Source organism: Dendropsophus ebraccatus, chromosome 8, assembly GCF_027789765.1.
Source record: "Dendropsophus ebraccatus isolate aDenEbr1 chromosome 8, aDenEbr1.pat, whole genome shotgun sequence".
NCBI classification, from domain to species: domain Eukaryota; kingdom Metazoa; phylum Chordata; class Amphibia; order Anura; family Hylidae; genus Dendropsophus; species Dendropsophus ebraccatus.
Genome location: NC_091461.1, coordinates 85951278 through 85965743, shown reverse-complemented (window position 1 = coordinate 85965743; position 14466 = coordinate 85951278).

The window sequence follows — 14466 nt, the reverse complement described above, 5'->3', positions numbered from 1 at the left end:
GTACCACATTACCAGCTCACCATCAGCACAGACGTGGATTCTTTACTGTACAAGCAGTGAGACTGTGGAAATGTCTGCCACATGATGTTGTCATGGCTAATTCATTAACCCCTTAACGACCGTAGATGAGATGCAGTAGATGAGATGCAGATAATGGCATATTTGCCTAATAAACGCAACTACAAAGTTTCTTAAAATCACCGGTACTATTGATTTCTGAAAAAAAAAAAAAAAAAATGACTGTGACACTTTAAAGCGCAACTATAATTTAAGTGAGCAAAAATGATATTATAAAAAAAAAAAGCCCCAATGTTACCCTTTAAAAAGAGACCTAAATTGTATTGATAGCTTGTGCGGTTGCTGAGTAATCGCTAGGTATCGCTAGGCTCAGAAAAATAAATGAATTTTTCTCCTGGCTGTCAGAAAGTGGGCGGGGCCTATCCCTCATCTCCCTCAGTGACCACCGCAGCTATCTCTACTATGAATCAGTGGGCTGCTGGTGGAATATCAGTTGATGGAAGAGCTCGAACAAATTCTTTATATGCTCCAGGGTTTATATACAGCTCCCAGAATGCCCTGCTAGCCTTCTTATGGCAGGACATGATGGGAGTTGTAGGAACACTGGTATAGTCAGGCACTATGACTGATACAGTTCTACAAGACAAACAGGGATGTGTTTTTATCACTACAAAAATAGCTGCATAGTGATGGCTGAGAATAATGGCTCCACACATGTAGTGGTAGCGGTATGACGGTGGGATAAGGGCAAACCTACACCAGACCTAGCTAGGGGTTCTGCCTAGGGGGGAGCGAGTGAGTCTGAGTGGCCCCCAACCAATGATTTTATTCATAGTAAACCTCAGCAAACGACAATACTTTTAAAAAATAAAGGGAATATTCTCCATTACTCATAGTGAATAAAAGTGTAAATAATAGTGATAATAATGTATAATAGTGTAAGGGACTTTCTACATTTCACATACAGAACCACATAAAAATAAAGGGGTTCTCCAAGATTAAAAACCCATAGCTGCTTAGTTCCAGAAACTGCGCCAACCCTGTCCTCAGTTTGCGTGTGGTATTGCAGCTCAGTTCTACTGAAGAGAATGGAATCAAATTGTAATACCCAATTGTATTGGTTTTGGGAGAAAGCAACTCTGTATTTTGCAACCCTGGACAGCCCCTTCAATCAGACTATCTCGGCCTATATATGATGGTCATATACTGTAGGTAATAATAAACTGTTAGCTTAAAGGTGGTAGCTTGTTGTTTTCTCATGTTAGGATGGTACATATGTGTGCAATACAAGATTTGTCATGAGCTGGTAGATGTCCTTTTTTTACTGGCTCTATCTACCTATATATTTCCAATATCTCTCTCACACACACATATCTATCTGTCTAATATCTATTAAGCAGCTCAAGGATGATAGGATGACCTCCATTACACTAATTACAAGATGCTGGGTGACCTAATATACTGACTACAGGATGCTGGGAAAGCTTGGGGACCTCCTTTACACTAACTACAAGATGCTGGGTGACCTAATATACTGACTACAGGATGCTGGGAAAGCTGGGTGACCTCCATTATACTGACTACGGAATACTGGGAAAGCTGGGTGACCTCTGACATACTGAGGGAGATTTATGAAAGGGTGTAAATATACACCTGGTGTAAATTGCCCACAGCAACCAATCACAGCTCAGCTTTCAGCTCTGGTAGGGTAAAAGAGGAGCTGCGATTGGTTGCTGTGGGCAGTTTACACCAGGTGTATATTTACACCCTTTCATAAATCTCCCCCACTGAGTACACATAGTTGCCAACATTTGAAAAAGAGACAGTTTAGCGATAAAAGGGGTGTGGTTTATTAAGGGTGTGATCTCGGTGGGGTGTGGCTTATCATGGGTGTGGGTTAAAATTTTTCCAGTTAGAATTTACATTCAAAACAACACAAAAGGAGCATTACATACCCCAGTATTAGGCTCCCAGTATATTACACACCCCAGCGTCAGGTCCCCAGTATATTACACACCCCAGGTTCAGGTTCCTCGTATATTACAAATCCCACTCAGAGCAGGCTGAGACTCAGAGATAGTACTTTACAGACTGTATAAACTGGTAGTTTGTACCCATACGATGCAGCTGCACCCATATTATCATACTACTGCCCTCTTCATCCTCCTGCTCCTCCATCATCATATTACTACCCCTTTATCATCATCCTGCCTCTCCACCATCATACTACTACCCCCTTCATCCTCCGCCCCTTCCATCATCATAGTACTACCCCTCTAATCCTCCGTCCCCCTCCATCATCATACTACTACCCCTTCATCCTCCTGCCCTTCCATCATTAGAGTACTACCCCTCTCATCCTCCTGCCACTCCATTATCATAGTACTACCTCACTCATCCTCCTGCCCCTCCATCATCATACTACTTCCCCCTTCATCCTCCTGCCCTTCCATCATCATAGTACTACCCCTCTCATCCTCCTGCCCTTCCATCATCATAGTTCTACCCCTCTCATCCTACTGCCCCTCCATTATCATACTGCTTCCCCCTTCATCCTCCTCCTGTCCCTTCATCATCATACCAGTACCCCCTTCAGCATCCTCTTGTCCGTTCATCTGTATTTAAAACAAAAAAAAGCTACACTTACCTCACCAGTATGGTTCCTCTAGTCCCCCAGGGACTTCTCTCCCTGCTCTGCATGAGTGATATCACTCATGCTGGAAGGGGGCGGGGATTCCGGCGGCAGGGGTTGGAGCTTCCCAGGACATACAGTACCCGGGACATGGTTTTGCCGGCGCTGTCTCCTCAGAATCAGGACAGTCCCGGCAAAGACGGGACTGTTGGCAACTATGAGTACAGGGTGCTGGGAAAGCTGGGTGACCTCTGACATACTGAGTACAGGGTGCTGGGAAAGCTGGGTGACCTCTGTCATACTGAGTACAGGGTGCTGGGAAAGCTGGGTGACCTCTGTCATACTGAGTACAGGGTGCTGGGAAAGCTGGGTGACCTCTGACATACTCAGTACAGGGTGCTGGGAAAGCTGAGTGACCTCTGACATACTGAGTACAGGGTGCTTGGAAAGCTGGGTGACCTCTGACATACTGAGTACAGAATGACTTCTAATTGGCAGAGATAGAGATGATGTACAGCCCCTTTGACCTATGCACTCTGGCAGTGATCGGGTACCCCACCCGCTCCAGATGCCGTTGGCAGGGCTTATCCAAGGGCGGGGCTTATCCTCCATGTTGGGGCTTATCGGAACAGGACTTAAATTTGCCAGGACAGGGACTCATTGGGCCCCCGTCTTGATGGACCCAGGACTCAGGAACTTCCTTCCCCCTCCTCCCTCAGCCTGACCTGCTCTGTCAGCTTCATCCACTATTTCCTCTGCTCAGCGATGTCGCAGGGCTATTAGTGTTGTCGGCTATACTAATGTATAAGCTGTCTCATACACTCGCTATCAGCGCCCCCTACCAAAAACAGCCCTGCCCTACAGTGCATGTAACAGTGGGTTTGAGGGTGGATTACAGTGTGAGGGCTGGCTGTCTGAGAATCCATACACAGTTCAGCCAGAGTACAGATTTCCAGGGCGGCGTGGCCAGCAGAAATGGACAGATAATGCGGAGTCAGACACAGGGCTGACAGGACATTCAGCTACATGTGCAAATGTTGCAAATATTGCAAAAATTATTATCATGACCTAAGCTAACTAAAACTAAATGGTCAAAATATTTTATAGTTACGCTTTAGATGTAAATAACAGGAGCAGCTCCTGTCACTTACCAATCGGGACCCCTACAGCGTGTCTGCAGGGTTCCTGATCGCCTGGCCTGTCTGTCAGAGGTCTCTTACCTTCCACTGTGCAGTCTGGTCTTAGCTCTTCTGATAGAGTCTGCCACTGGCAGGCTCTATCAGAAGATTGCAGATTACACTGATCCCTGCTATGCTATGGCAGAGCAGTGATCAGTGTGAGCAATCCAATTTCAAAAGTGCAAAAAAAATGAATAAATGTTTTAAAAAATTCCCCAAAGCCCTACATAAACATGCATGTCGCTGTATTCAGACTGACCTATAGAAAAAAGATAGCATGTACATTTTACTGTAAAGTGCATTATGTATACACGGAAATCCCTCAAAATTTGCCCCCCCCCCCCCCCCCCCCCCCAATTTCATCCCATAAATGATATTTTGGGGGTTCTGTAATTTTATTTTATTTTTTTTGCTAATACTTGCTTTAATAAAGTAATATGGGACTTTATTAAAGCAGCCTATTAGCCAAAAACTAATCTCCAGAATACCCCCCCACCCCCCCACAAAAAAAAGGGTATACAGTATATCAGAAAGTCTGAATATACCACAAAGGCTAATGAAAGTACAATATCTGAATCCAGGAAAGCAGGATCAAACCATGAAAGCCCAACTTAGACAAGAAGACAGACAAGGACAAACAATCCCAGGTCAATAGCAGTAACATAAGGGAGAGCTAATCCAGAGTTAACTATCCACCCATGTACCAGGTATAAAAGACACAATAATTGTCAATAAGGGAAGGACAGATCAATTGAGTCAGAAAAAAGGATTTCCCACAGCATCCGCAGTGATATACGTGTGTTTATTCACACATCAGGGTACAAAAAAATGCAACGTTTCGGCCTGCTGGCCTTTTTCAAGCAGGCCAGCAGGCCGAAACATTGCATTTTTTTGTACCCTGATGTGTGAATAAACACATATATATCACTGCGGATGCTGTGGGAAATCCTTTTTTCTGAAGTTTGAAGCTCACACCTAGGATTGCGAAAACACCTACGTGCATCCTTTATGTCCTACTGTGGCCATAACTGGAGTATCTCCAAGGTGCTGTTGGACTTTTTATTTTTTTGGTAGATCAATGAGGCAGTCTCACAGAAAGGCTGCACTAGCTGTATCCCTGGTTGGCTGGTATACAGTTTGGGTTAGTGGTTGATTGACAAACTTCTGTACACACCCTGACAGGTGAGTATATTACATTGAGCTAAAAAAAGCTACTTTTAAAGAAACAATGACATATAAACATGGCAAGAAAAATGTTAGTACAATAAGGAAAAATGTAATTCCACTAACATTATTTCCTTTTCCCACACCTAATGGATGAAACTGTACCTCACAGTGTTGCCCTCTGCCTGCCCTCCGCATGCACTCTGCATAATACAGGTAATGCTGAGGGCTCCATCATCATGGATCAGGAATATGCAAAAGAAGAGCCCATGGAGCCTCATTCAAGAGTCTTGAAACACAGGACTAGCCAGATATCCCTTCGGGAAGGACCCAGCCAAGGGGTGGCTCCTGTAGGGAAACCACCATATTAAGTGGCCCTATAAGTCAATGTAAAGAAAAGGGGAAAACCAAGGCCAGGTATCCATCCATAGACAGCTGTTTCATGGGTTTCAGGGAGACCAGCCAAACAATAACACTGCCGGCTGCCGGTTAAAGCGCTCAATGCAGGAAAATCCTGTGTGCATTGCTCCTTAGGAGACATGAATATGCAAAAGAAGAGTCCGTGGAGCCTCATTCAAGAGTCTCTAAACACAGGACTAGCCAGATATCCCTCCGGGAAGGGCCCAGCCAAGGGGAAGCTCCTGTAGGGAAACCTTTAAAACCTCCATATTAAGTGGCCTTATAAGTCAATGTAATGACAAGTGAAAAACCAAGGCCAGGTATCCATCCACAGACAGCTGTTTCAGGGGGTTGCCCCTCATCAGTGTGGAGCAGGATTCTCGCTATGAGGCTCCACTGACTCTTCTTTTGTATATTCATGTTTCCCAGGGAGCAATGCAACTAGGATTTCACTGCATTGAGCGCTTTAGCCAGCAGTGTTATCATTTGGCTGGTCTCCCTGAGATCAGCGATTTGTTTCTCTTTGGGCTCTACTAGGCATTTCTCCCAATTAGCCAGAATCCTGCTCCACACTGATGATGGCAACACCCTGAAACAGCTGTCTGTGGATGGATACCTGGCCTTGGTTTTTCCCTTGTCATTATATTGACTTATAGGGCCACTTAATGGCGTATACACTCCGGATGGGATTCCATAGTAATTAAAGCGATTGGCCGCTGTCATTAAATAACGGCCATTGTTGCAAACCTGTTGTTTAATAAAAATATTGTTCAGCAAAGTGGTGAGTACCAGGAGTATTTTCTGCATTGCATTAGTTCTCCCCAAAGGCACTATGTCCCACAGAGTGCTGACACTAAACTTTATACTAGAGAAGGGAGATAGGCTGCTTCGGAGTCCTTGTAGAGAAGCAATTAACGATAATCTATTGCAAACAAGATCGCTAATCGTTAATCTAAAATTGTTCAGCATATTACCCAGAATCATAGTAGTTAGTAACGATCGTTTACTCCATCTGATCCCAGCAAATAACAATGTAGAATTACACTGAAAATGAACGATTGACGAACAAATGCACAATTACATTGAATGATTAGAGAACGAATAACAATGATTAACAATGATTTTGGTGTCGGCAACAAACGAAAAACGAACGATTTCTTGATAGTCGTTTGATCATTGCCTTCATTTACACTAGATGGCTGGCATTGACATTTAAACAATATGACGATAATTAGCACAATAATTGTCCTGTGTAATAGGGCCCTTACTTCCCATCCATGAAGAGCAGCATGGCAGTACTCCCTATCTCCCTGCTCTCTGACACTGAAACCTGCAGCTAATAACAAGGTGCAGCTAGCTTCCTCTTAGCCCATTGCCATTATCCAGCTAGTTTGGCAGCCTCAATGTTTTTGTTTCTGCCTCTTTCCTCCGCCCAATTCCTAGGACAAGTATTGACACATCAGTTATGTCTGTGGGTTTGTGAGCTGCATCCTGGTGAGGAAATTTTACTCAGAAACAGGAACTTCTCCTCAGGGGCCAGTGGTACCAAGGAGTGTCACCTGTACTGCCCTGCACACTGCCGTATCAGATAGAGACTTTACTCAGGACCTATATACTTGGGGAACATTGCTTCTGAGCATGCTACTGAGTACTCCCCCACATTAACCCTTTGAGGATCAAGCCCAAAATGACCCAGTGGACCACGCCAATTTTCATTTTTGCATTTTGGTTTTTTCCTTTCATTTTTTTATCTACAGGGCCATGTAAGGGCTTTTTTTCAGGAATAGTTGTACTTTGGAATGGCATCTTTGGTTCTACCTTAACATGTATGACAGAACCCCCAAAATATTATTTATGAAAATATAAGTTGGTGAAATTGGAAAAAAATGCAATATTATAACTTTTGGGGGTTTCCTGTGTCTACGTAATGCACTATATAATGAAAGAGACATGATACCATTATTCTATACGCCAGTCTTAATACAACTGCAGTACAGACCAGGAGAGTTTTCTGCATTTTCATGACTATGGAAATTGTAGATTAACACTGAAGGCATCAAAACTATAAATGAACACATGTGGAATTATATACTTAACAAAAAAATGTTCAACAATTGAAAATATGTCTTATATTCTAGGTTGTTCAAAGTTTCCCCTTTTTGCTTTGATTACTGCTTGGCACACTCTTGGCATTCTCTTGATGAGCTTCATGAGGTAGTCACTGGAAATGGTTTTCACTTCACAGGTGTGCCCTGTCAGGTTTAATAAGTGGGATTTCTTGCCTTATAAATGGGGTTGGGACCATCAGTTGTGTTGTGCAGAAGTCAGGTGGATACACAGCTGAATAGACTGTTAGAATTTGTATTATGGCAAGAAAAAAGCAGCTTAGTAAAGAAAAATGAGTGGCCATCATTACTTTAGGAAATAAAGGTCAGTCAGTCCGAAAAATTGGGAAAACTTTGAAAGTGTCCCCAAGTGCAGTTGCAAAAACCATCAAGTGCTACAAAGAAGTTGGCTGATATGAGGACCCCAGGAAAGAAAGACCAAGAGTCACCTCTGCTGCGGAGGAGAAGTTCATCGAAGGTTACCAGCAGCTCAGATTAGAGAGCAGGTCAATGCCACACAGAGTTCTAGCAGCAGAAACATCTCTACAACAACTAGTCAGAGGAGCAGCTTTCATGGTAAAATAGCTGCTAGGAAACCACTGCTAAGGACAAGGCAACAAGGCAACAAGCAGAAGAGACTTGTTTGGGCTAAAGAACACAAGGAATGGACATTAGACCAGTGGAAATCTGTGCTTTGGTCTGATGAGTCCAAATTTGAGATCTTTGGTCCCAACCACTGTGTCTTAGTTTGATGCCAGAAAGGTGAATGGATAGACTCTACATGCCTGGTTGCCACCGTGAGGCATGGAGCAGGAAGTTTTATGGTGTGGGGGTGCTTTACTGGTGACACTGTTGGGTATTTATTCAAAATTGAAAGCATACTGACCCAGGTGGCTATCACAGCATCTTGCAGCAGCATGCTATTCCAACGGGTTTGCGTTTAGTTGGACCATCATTTATTTTTCAACAGGACAATGACTAAAAAACACACTTTAGGACTGTGTAAGAAGGAAAATGATGGGGTGCTGCGAGATGGTTTGGGGTGAGCTGGACCGCAGAGTGAGGGCAAAAGAGCAAACAAGTGCTAAGTATATTAGGGAACTCCTTCAAGACTGTTGGAAGACCATTTCAGGTGACTACCACTTGAAGCTCATCAAGAGAATGCCAAGAATGCGCTAAGCAGTAATCAAAGCAAAAGGGGGCAACTTTGCAGAACCTAGAATATGAGACATATTTTAAGTTGTTTCACAATTTTTTGTTAAGTATATAATTCCACATGTGTTAATTCATAGTTTTGATGCCTTCAGTGTGAATCTACAATTTTCATAGTCATGAAAATACAGAAAACTCTTGAATGAGAAGGTGTGTCCAAACCTTTGGTCTGTACTGTATATGCAGGTTTACACAGATTTGCTAATGTTTTTTTTCTTTTTTTTAATGAAATCCTTTTTTTTTTTTTGCAATTAATTATTAATAAAATGGCCCCTATTGTGACTCTTATAAGGGTTTTAGTTTTTCACCTATGGGGCATCATTTGTTGCACCATGATCTCTAGTTTTTTTATTAATACCATATTTGTGTAGATTGGACGTTTTGATCACTTTTTATTAATTTTTTAAAATATATAATGTAACAAAAAAATCGGTAATCCTGGCGCTTTTTTCCCTCTTTATGTTTACACTGTTCCCCATTCGGGATGGCAATTGTTATATTTTAATTGATCACAATTACTCACGCTACAGTATATAATATGTTTTTTTTATTTATGTTTAATTATTTTTATATGTTTTATTTGTAAAATTTCCCTTTTCCCATGTTATAAATAAAATAAATAAATAAACATGTTTGGTATCGTCGCGTGCATAATCGCCCGAACTATGAATTAATCACATTCCTGATCCCGTTCGGTAAACGGCGTCAGCGCAAAAAAATCCCTAAGTGCAAAGTTGCGCATTTTTGGTCACATCAAATCCAGAAAAATTGTAATAAAAAGCGATCAAAAAGTCGCATATGCGCAATCAAGGTACCAATAGAAAGAACACATCATGGCACAAAAAATTACACCTCACACAGCCCCATAGACCAAAGGATAAAAGGATTTTAAGGAACATATATTTGTTATCAATGGTTTGAATTTTTTACAGGCCATCAGATACAATATAAGTTATACATGTTACAAATCGTTGTAATCGTAATGACTTGAGGAACATATATAACAAGACAGTTTTACCCCAGGGCGAACGGCGTAAAAACAAATACCCCCCAAATAAACCCCAAATTTTTTAAATTAATTTCACCACACACTGAATTTTTTCCTCGTTTCGCAGTGTACTTCATGAAAAAATTTAGCCTGTCATTGCAAATTAGTGGCTCAAAAAATAAGGGCTCATATGGGTTTCTAGGTGAAAAAATGCAAATGCTATTGCTTTTTAAGCACAAGGAGGGAAAAAAGTGGAAGGGCAAAAATTCAAATTGGCCCGCTCCTCTAAGGGTTAATTTTTATTGGGGAGGGGCTTTTGCGTATTTTTAAAAACATTTTTACTTTTTTTTAAACACATTTTAAGTCCCTAGGGGACTTTTACATGCAATCATTAGATTGTATACAGTGATCATTGCTATGCCATAGGCTTAGCATTGATCAGTGTTATAGGCACTATGCTCATTGAGCCTGACTGTGGCAGACTCGATGAGCAGAGCGCCGATCGGACTGCACGGAGGAAGGTAAGAGACCTCTGGCGGTCCGGCAGACTGATCGGGACTCCCGCAGTGTCCTGATCGGTAAGTGACAGGAACTTCTCTTGTCACTTACACTTAAATGCCTCAATCGCAGCGTTAAGGGGTTAGTGACAGGCTGCAGCATGATCGGTGCAGCCTGTCATTAATGGCGAGGGCCTGGCTGCTGATTGCACCTTGCCCCCACCTGCTATGATGCGCGCTCCGCTCCAGAGCGTGCTTCATAGCGGGATATACACCCAGGATGTAGGCAGCCAGGGCATACAGATACGTCTTAGGTCGTCTAGAGGTAAAGTGGTTATTCAGACTTGGAAAAACAAGACCGCCCTCTTCCAGAAACAGCAAAACCCCTGTCCTCCATTTGGGTGTGGTTTTGAAGCTCAGCTCCATTGGAATGAATGGAGCTAAACTGTAATACCACTGACAACCTCAGGACAGGGGTTGTGCTGTCTTTGCTAGAAAGTAGCTGTTAACCTGGACGACCCCTTTTAAGTGATACTGTCACACACACCCCTTGCTCTATGTATGGTTCTGTGTGGTGGAAAGTGTCACCTAGCCAGGGATTTAAAGCAGTTAGAAAGGTGCAAAGAGTAAGAAGGGTGACAGTATCACTTTAAAGCTTTATCATGAGACCTTAATTGATTTCAATGTGGCCATAAACAGAAGCGAGTCTCCAGCAGTGTACGTCAATTAGTCAAGGCAAGAAGAGGTGGGGGAGGAGGCGTGCATGCTGTGACTCAGTATCGCTTGGCCAACAGCAAAGACAAAGGTATAATTTGTTGTATCTCCCTATCACCTATCTGCCTGTGTCTGCAGCCCTGTACCTGGAACAGACCTGACAGGTTCCCTTTAAACAATAAAATACTATCTGTATATTTATCTGTGAAGGTGTTTGCAACTGTTTCTCCTGTGTTTGACCAAGCTTGCTATTTGACCAATATTCATTTCGCTGCCTGCTATGACCTGTGCTTGTGACCTGACTCTGAACAAACTCTGCCAGCCCTGGCCTACTGCCTGTACGACTACATCTCTGCCTCCTCATCCATAGTACCACTCTATGCCCATGTCCACAGCTGCCATCAGTGACTACTCTCATGACCACAACCCAAGTACTTGCTGCAGAAGTCCACACAAGGCTTCAAGATGAAGAATGGGGATTTCACTCAACGACACAGCAACACGGTAGGCCTGTTATATACATTTAGGCTATGTTCACACTACGTAAGTTCTATAGTAATCACAGCCGTTGTTGCCAATTTACTAGAGAACTTTTGTAGTGCTGCCGTCTATGGAATCCTGGTCAAAGCGTATACACATAGTATACGCTCCGGCCAGGATCGCTAGTGGCGCCGGAAAAAACTGACATGTCATTTTTCTGCGGCTGCTATTCACTGAATAGCGGCCGCAGAAAACCTGTCAGTACACACAGTGGAGCGTGCGGCGGCTAATTGGGATGCAGGCGCGCATGGATGCACCCGCATCCCAATTCATCTACAGTGAAGATCATCCGGGCAGTACTGCAGTACCGACCAGAATGATTTTCTCTGACACCGGCCCTTCTGTGATCCTGCCAAGTCACAGAACAGCTGGTGTCTTATGCAATGTGAACATGGCCTTAAAGCGGAACTTTCAGTAGGTTCTCCCCAATGAACCTGCTAATATGCCACAGACGTTCTTTTCATGATGACTGCAGTGATGTTAATGAATCTTCTCTACTTTTTAGATAAGCCCTTCATTAGCATAGGGGTAATAAGAGCATTTGGAGCGTCACCTGACGCACCTGAGCAACCCCCTCGGCCTGCCCAGCCCTCCTCCTCCCATGCGGCTGAGCTGACAGCCGATCGGGATCCCAGGACAGTATGCTGCTTACTGCAACAGTTTGCAAATGGCAAGAACGTGATCGGCGCTGGGAGCCTGGGTTGCGCTGGATGGTAAAGCTCAGCCAAGGCTCCCAGCGCCTATCGCGTTTCCAGCAGCCTACTGTCCTGGGCTCCTGATCAGCTGTCAGCTCTGCGGCATGGTAGGCGGTGGTCTGGGCAGCAAGGGAGGGGGCATATTTATATAGACATAGTGAGCGGCAATGGAGGGGGTGGCACGGGAGGGGGCGGACTGCGGCTGCGGCATATCTGCAGGTTCATTGGGGAGAACCTGCTGATAGTGCCGCTTTAAATAACACAATCAGAAAAGTTGCACTTTTTCCAGTCTTAGTAAAGGAAAGTCTTAGTAAAAGAAGCAGACAGAGGATTATGCATTGTAAGTGCATGTACCTTTGATGGAGGTCCTACTCAGTGTGTTGTGGTATATTCTCTCCATGAATAACCAAGTCTCTTCTAGAAGCAATCCCCATATAAATGTCTACATTTTTTGTCTCCTACAGTACAATATACAGTGTGTGCACATAGTAAGCTGTGGTCATGAGATCATACAACTATGGATGTTGCCCTTGCTGATATGTGTCATGTTAGAACCATGCATACATCCTAAAATGTATAGGGTCCTGCAGGTATTCACCTAATACAGCCAAAATTACTGAACACTCTGAACACTAGTCATCCTAGAGTTCCTAATATAAAGTTATTTAATTATTTTATGATTTTGCAACAGATATAACTACATACTTATGTCTTCGATAACCTAGATGCATATAAATAACATTAATAACAACTGTACATCTACAATGTAAATCCATTGATAGGCAAGGTTTGGCTAGCTAAAGGACCGGGTGGGGGGGTTGCGTGTCACATAAGGGTATGTCCTCTCTCTATGATGTTCATATAAACTATTAGAGCACATGAACAAGTGTTGCTTCCATGAGATAGTCCCTATAAGCTACAGAATTTTTATGCCATCAAATTATTGATATTTTACCTTCCCTTTCTAAAATGTAAAACTTTGCTGCTTGCTGCTTGTATTCAAACATGATGCAATATTTTAGTCATTGCTATATATATATATGGGAAAATTACAAATGTAAGGATTTACATTGTAATATTAATACACAAAATTAACATTTACAAATTGTGAATGGAATTACAGATTCCAAAATTATTGACGGTTATCTCAAATAAAAGTATGATTATTTTTCACAATTGGATAAATCATACACAAGACTTATTCTGTTAGGATAAAACCTTATTCCAGGCACATCGATAAGATTGAATGATCAAAACCAGACAGGAATGTCGTTTCATATCTTTATTTACACAATGACAATACATGTGCATCCTGGGAGAGCCTCGCTGGTTCCCACATTGAACGCCCCCACCCCCACCCAGCCCTCTGGCCCTCCTGCACTGCACAGCCACTACATGGGAGCTATGAATTATTAAATCAGTATTTCGTGGTAATACATAATTTCTTATCAATTATTCATGCTAATGTGTGTGTATTTTACTTAATTGTGTTATTGACGATCAAAAGTAATTTCCTGAAAGTCCTGAAGGACAGAAAATTTAATCAGCATAACGGCTGCTCAAATGCACGGACGTTAAGTATTCTTAATTTGCTGAGCAGTTCACTTATTTACGCTCCTTTCCCAGGAAATATGAGTTTAATCAAACTATGGCAGGGAGGAGATTGTGCGTATTGAGAGATCAACAGAGAAGGCCAGGAGGGAGATAAACCCTTTGATTGCAATATTGGGATCTTTGTTGCAGTGGTGTTTTTGCAACCTCTTGCCAAGGGAGTTGTACAAGCAAACAACAATTGCTAACTCATTGAGTATATCCTGAGAAGCACCAGCAATGTAATGTGCCACTGCATTAAAACTGAGTTTATTATTATTTGACAATATTTTCCCCATACTTCGGACAAAATCTTGTACATTTTTGTAATTGCGCAAAACCCAGGGTGCCCATAGTTACACATAAATATAATTATTGGAAGGGGGCGCTTGTTCTGAGTTTTTCTAATTAAGCCTAATCCCAATAGTCACTAATAGATACTATCCCTGCATTTAATATTTAAAGAGAAAAATTTAATTTTACCAAAGATTTTAGGAGTTACTTAAGACCATTTTGTCTGTAATGTATTCAGAAGCCACTTCCAGCACTGATGGTCAGTGGTATGGCAAGGTTTTTTTTAGTACTGAAATGCATGTTTTTAAACACTATAGTGTTCTATATAAAATAATACAGAGAAATCTTCTATAGAATATTACTGAATGTCAGTACACAATTCACTGTATCTACATGGATTCTGTTAATTTGTTTTTAAAGGCGTTCATCATGAATATTAG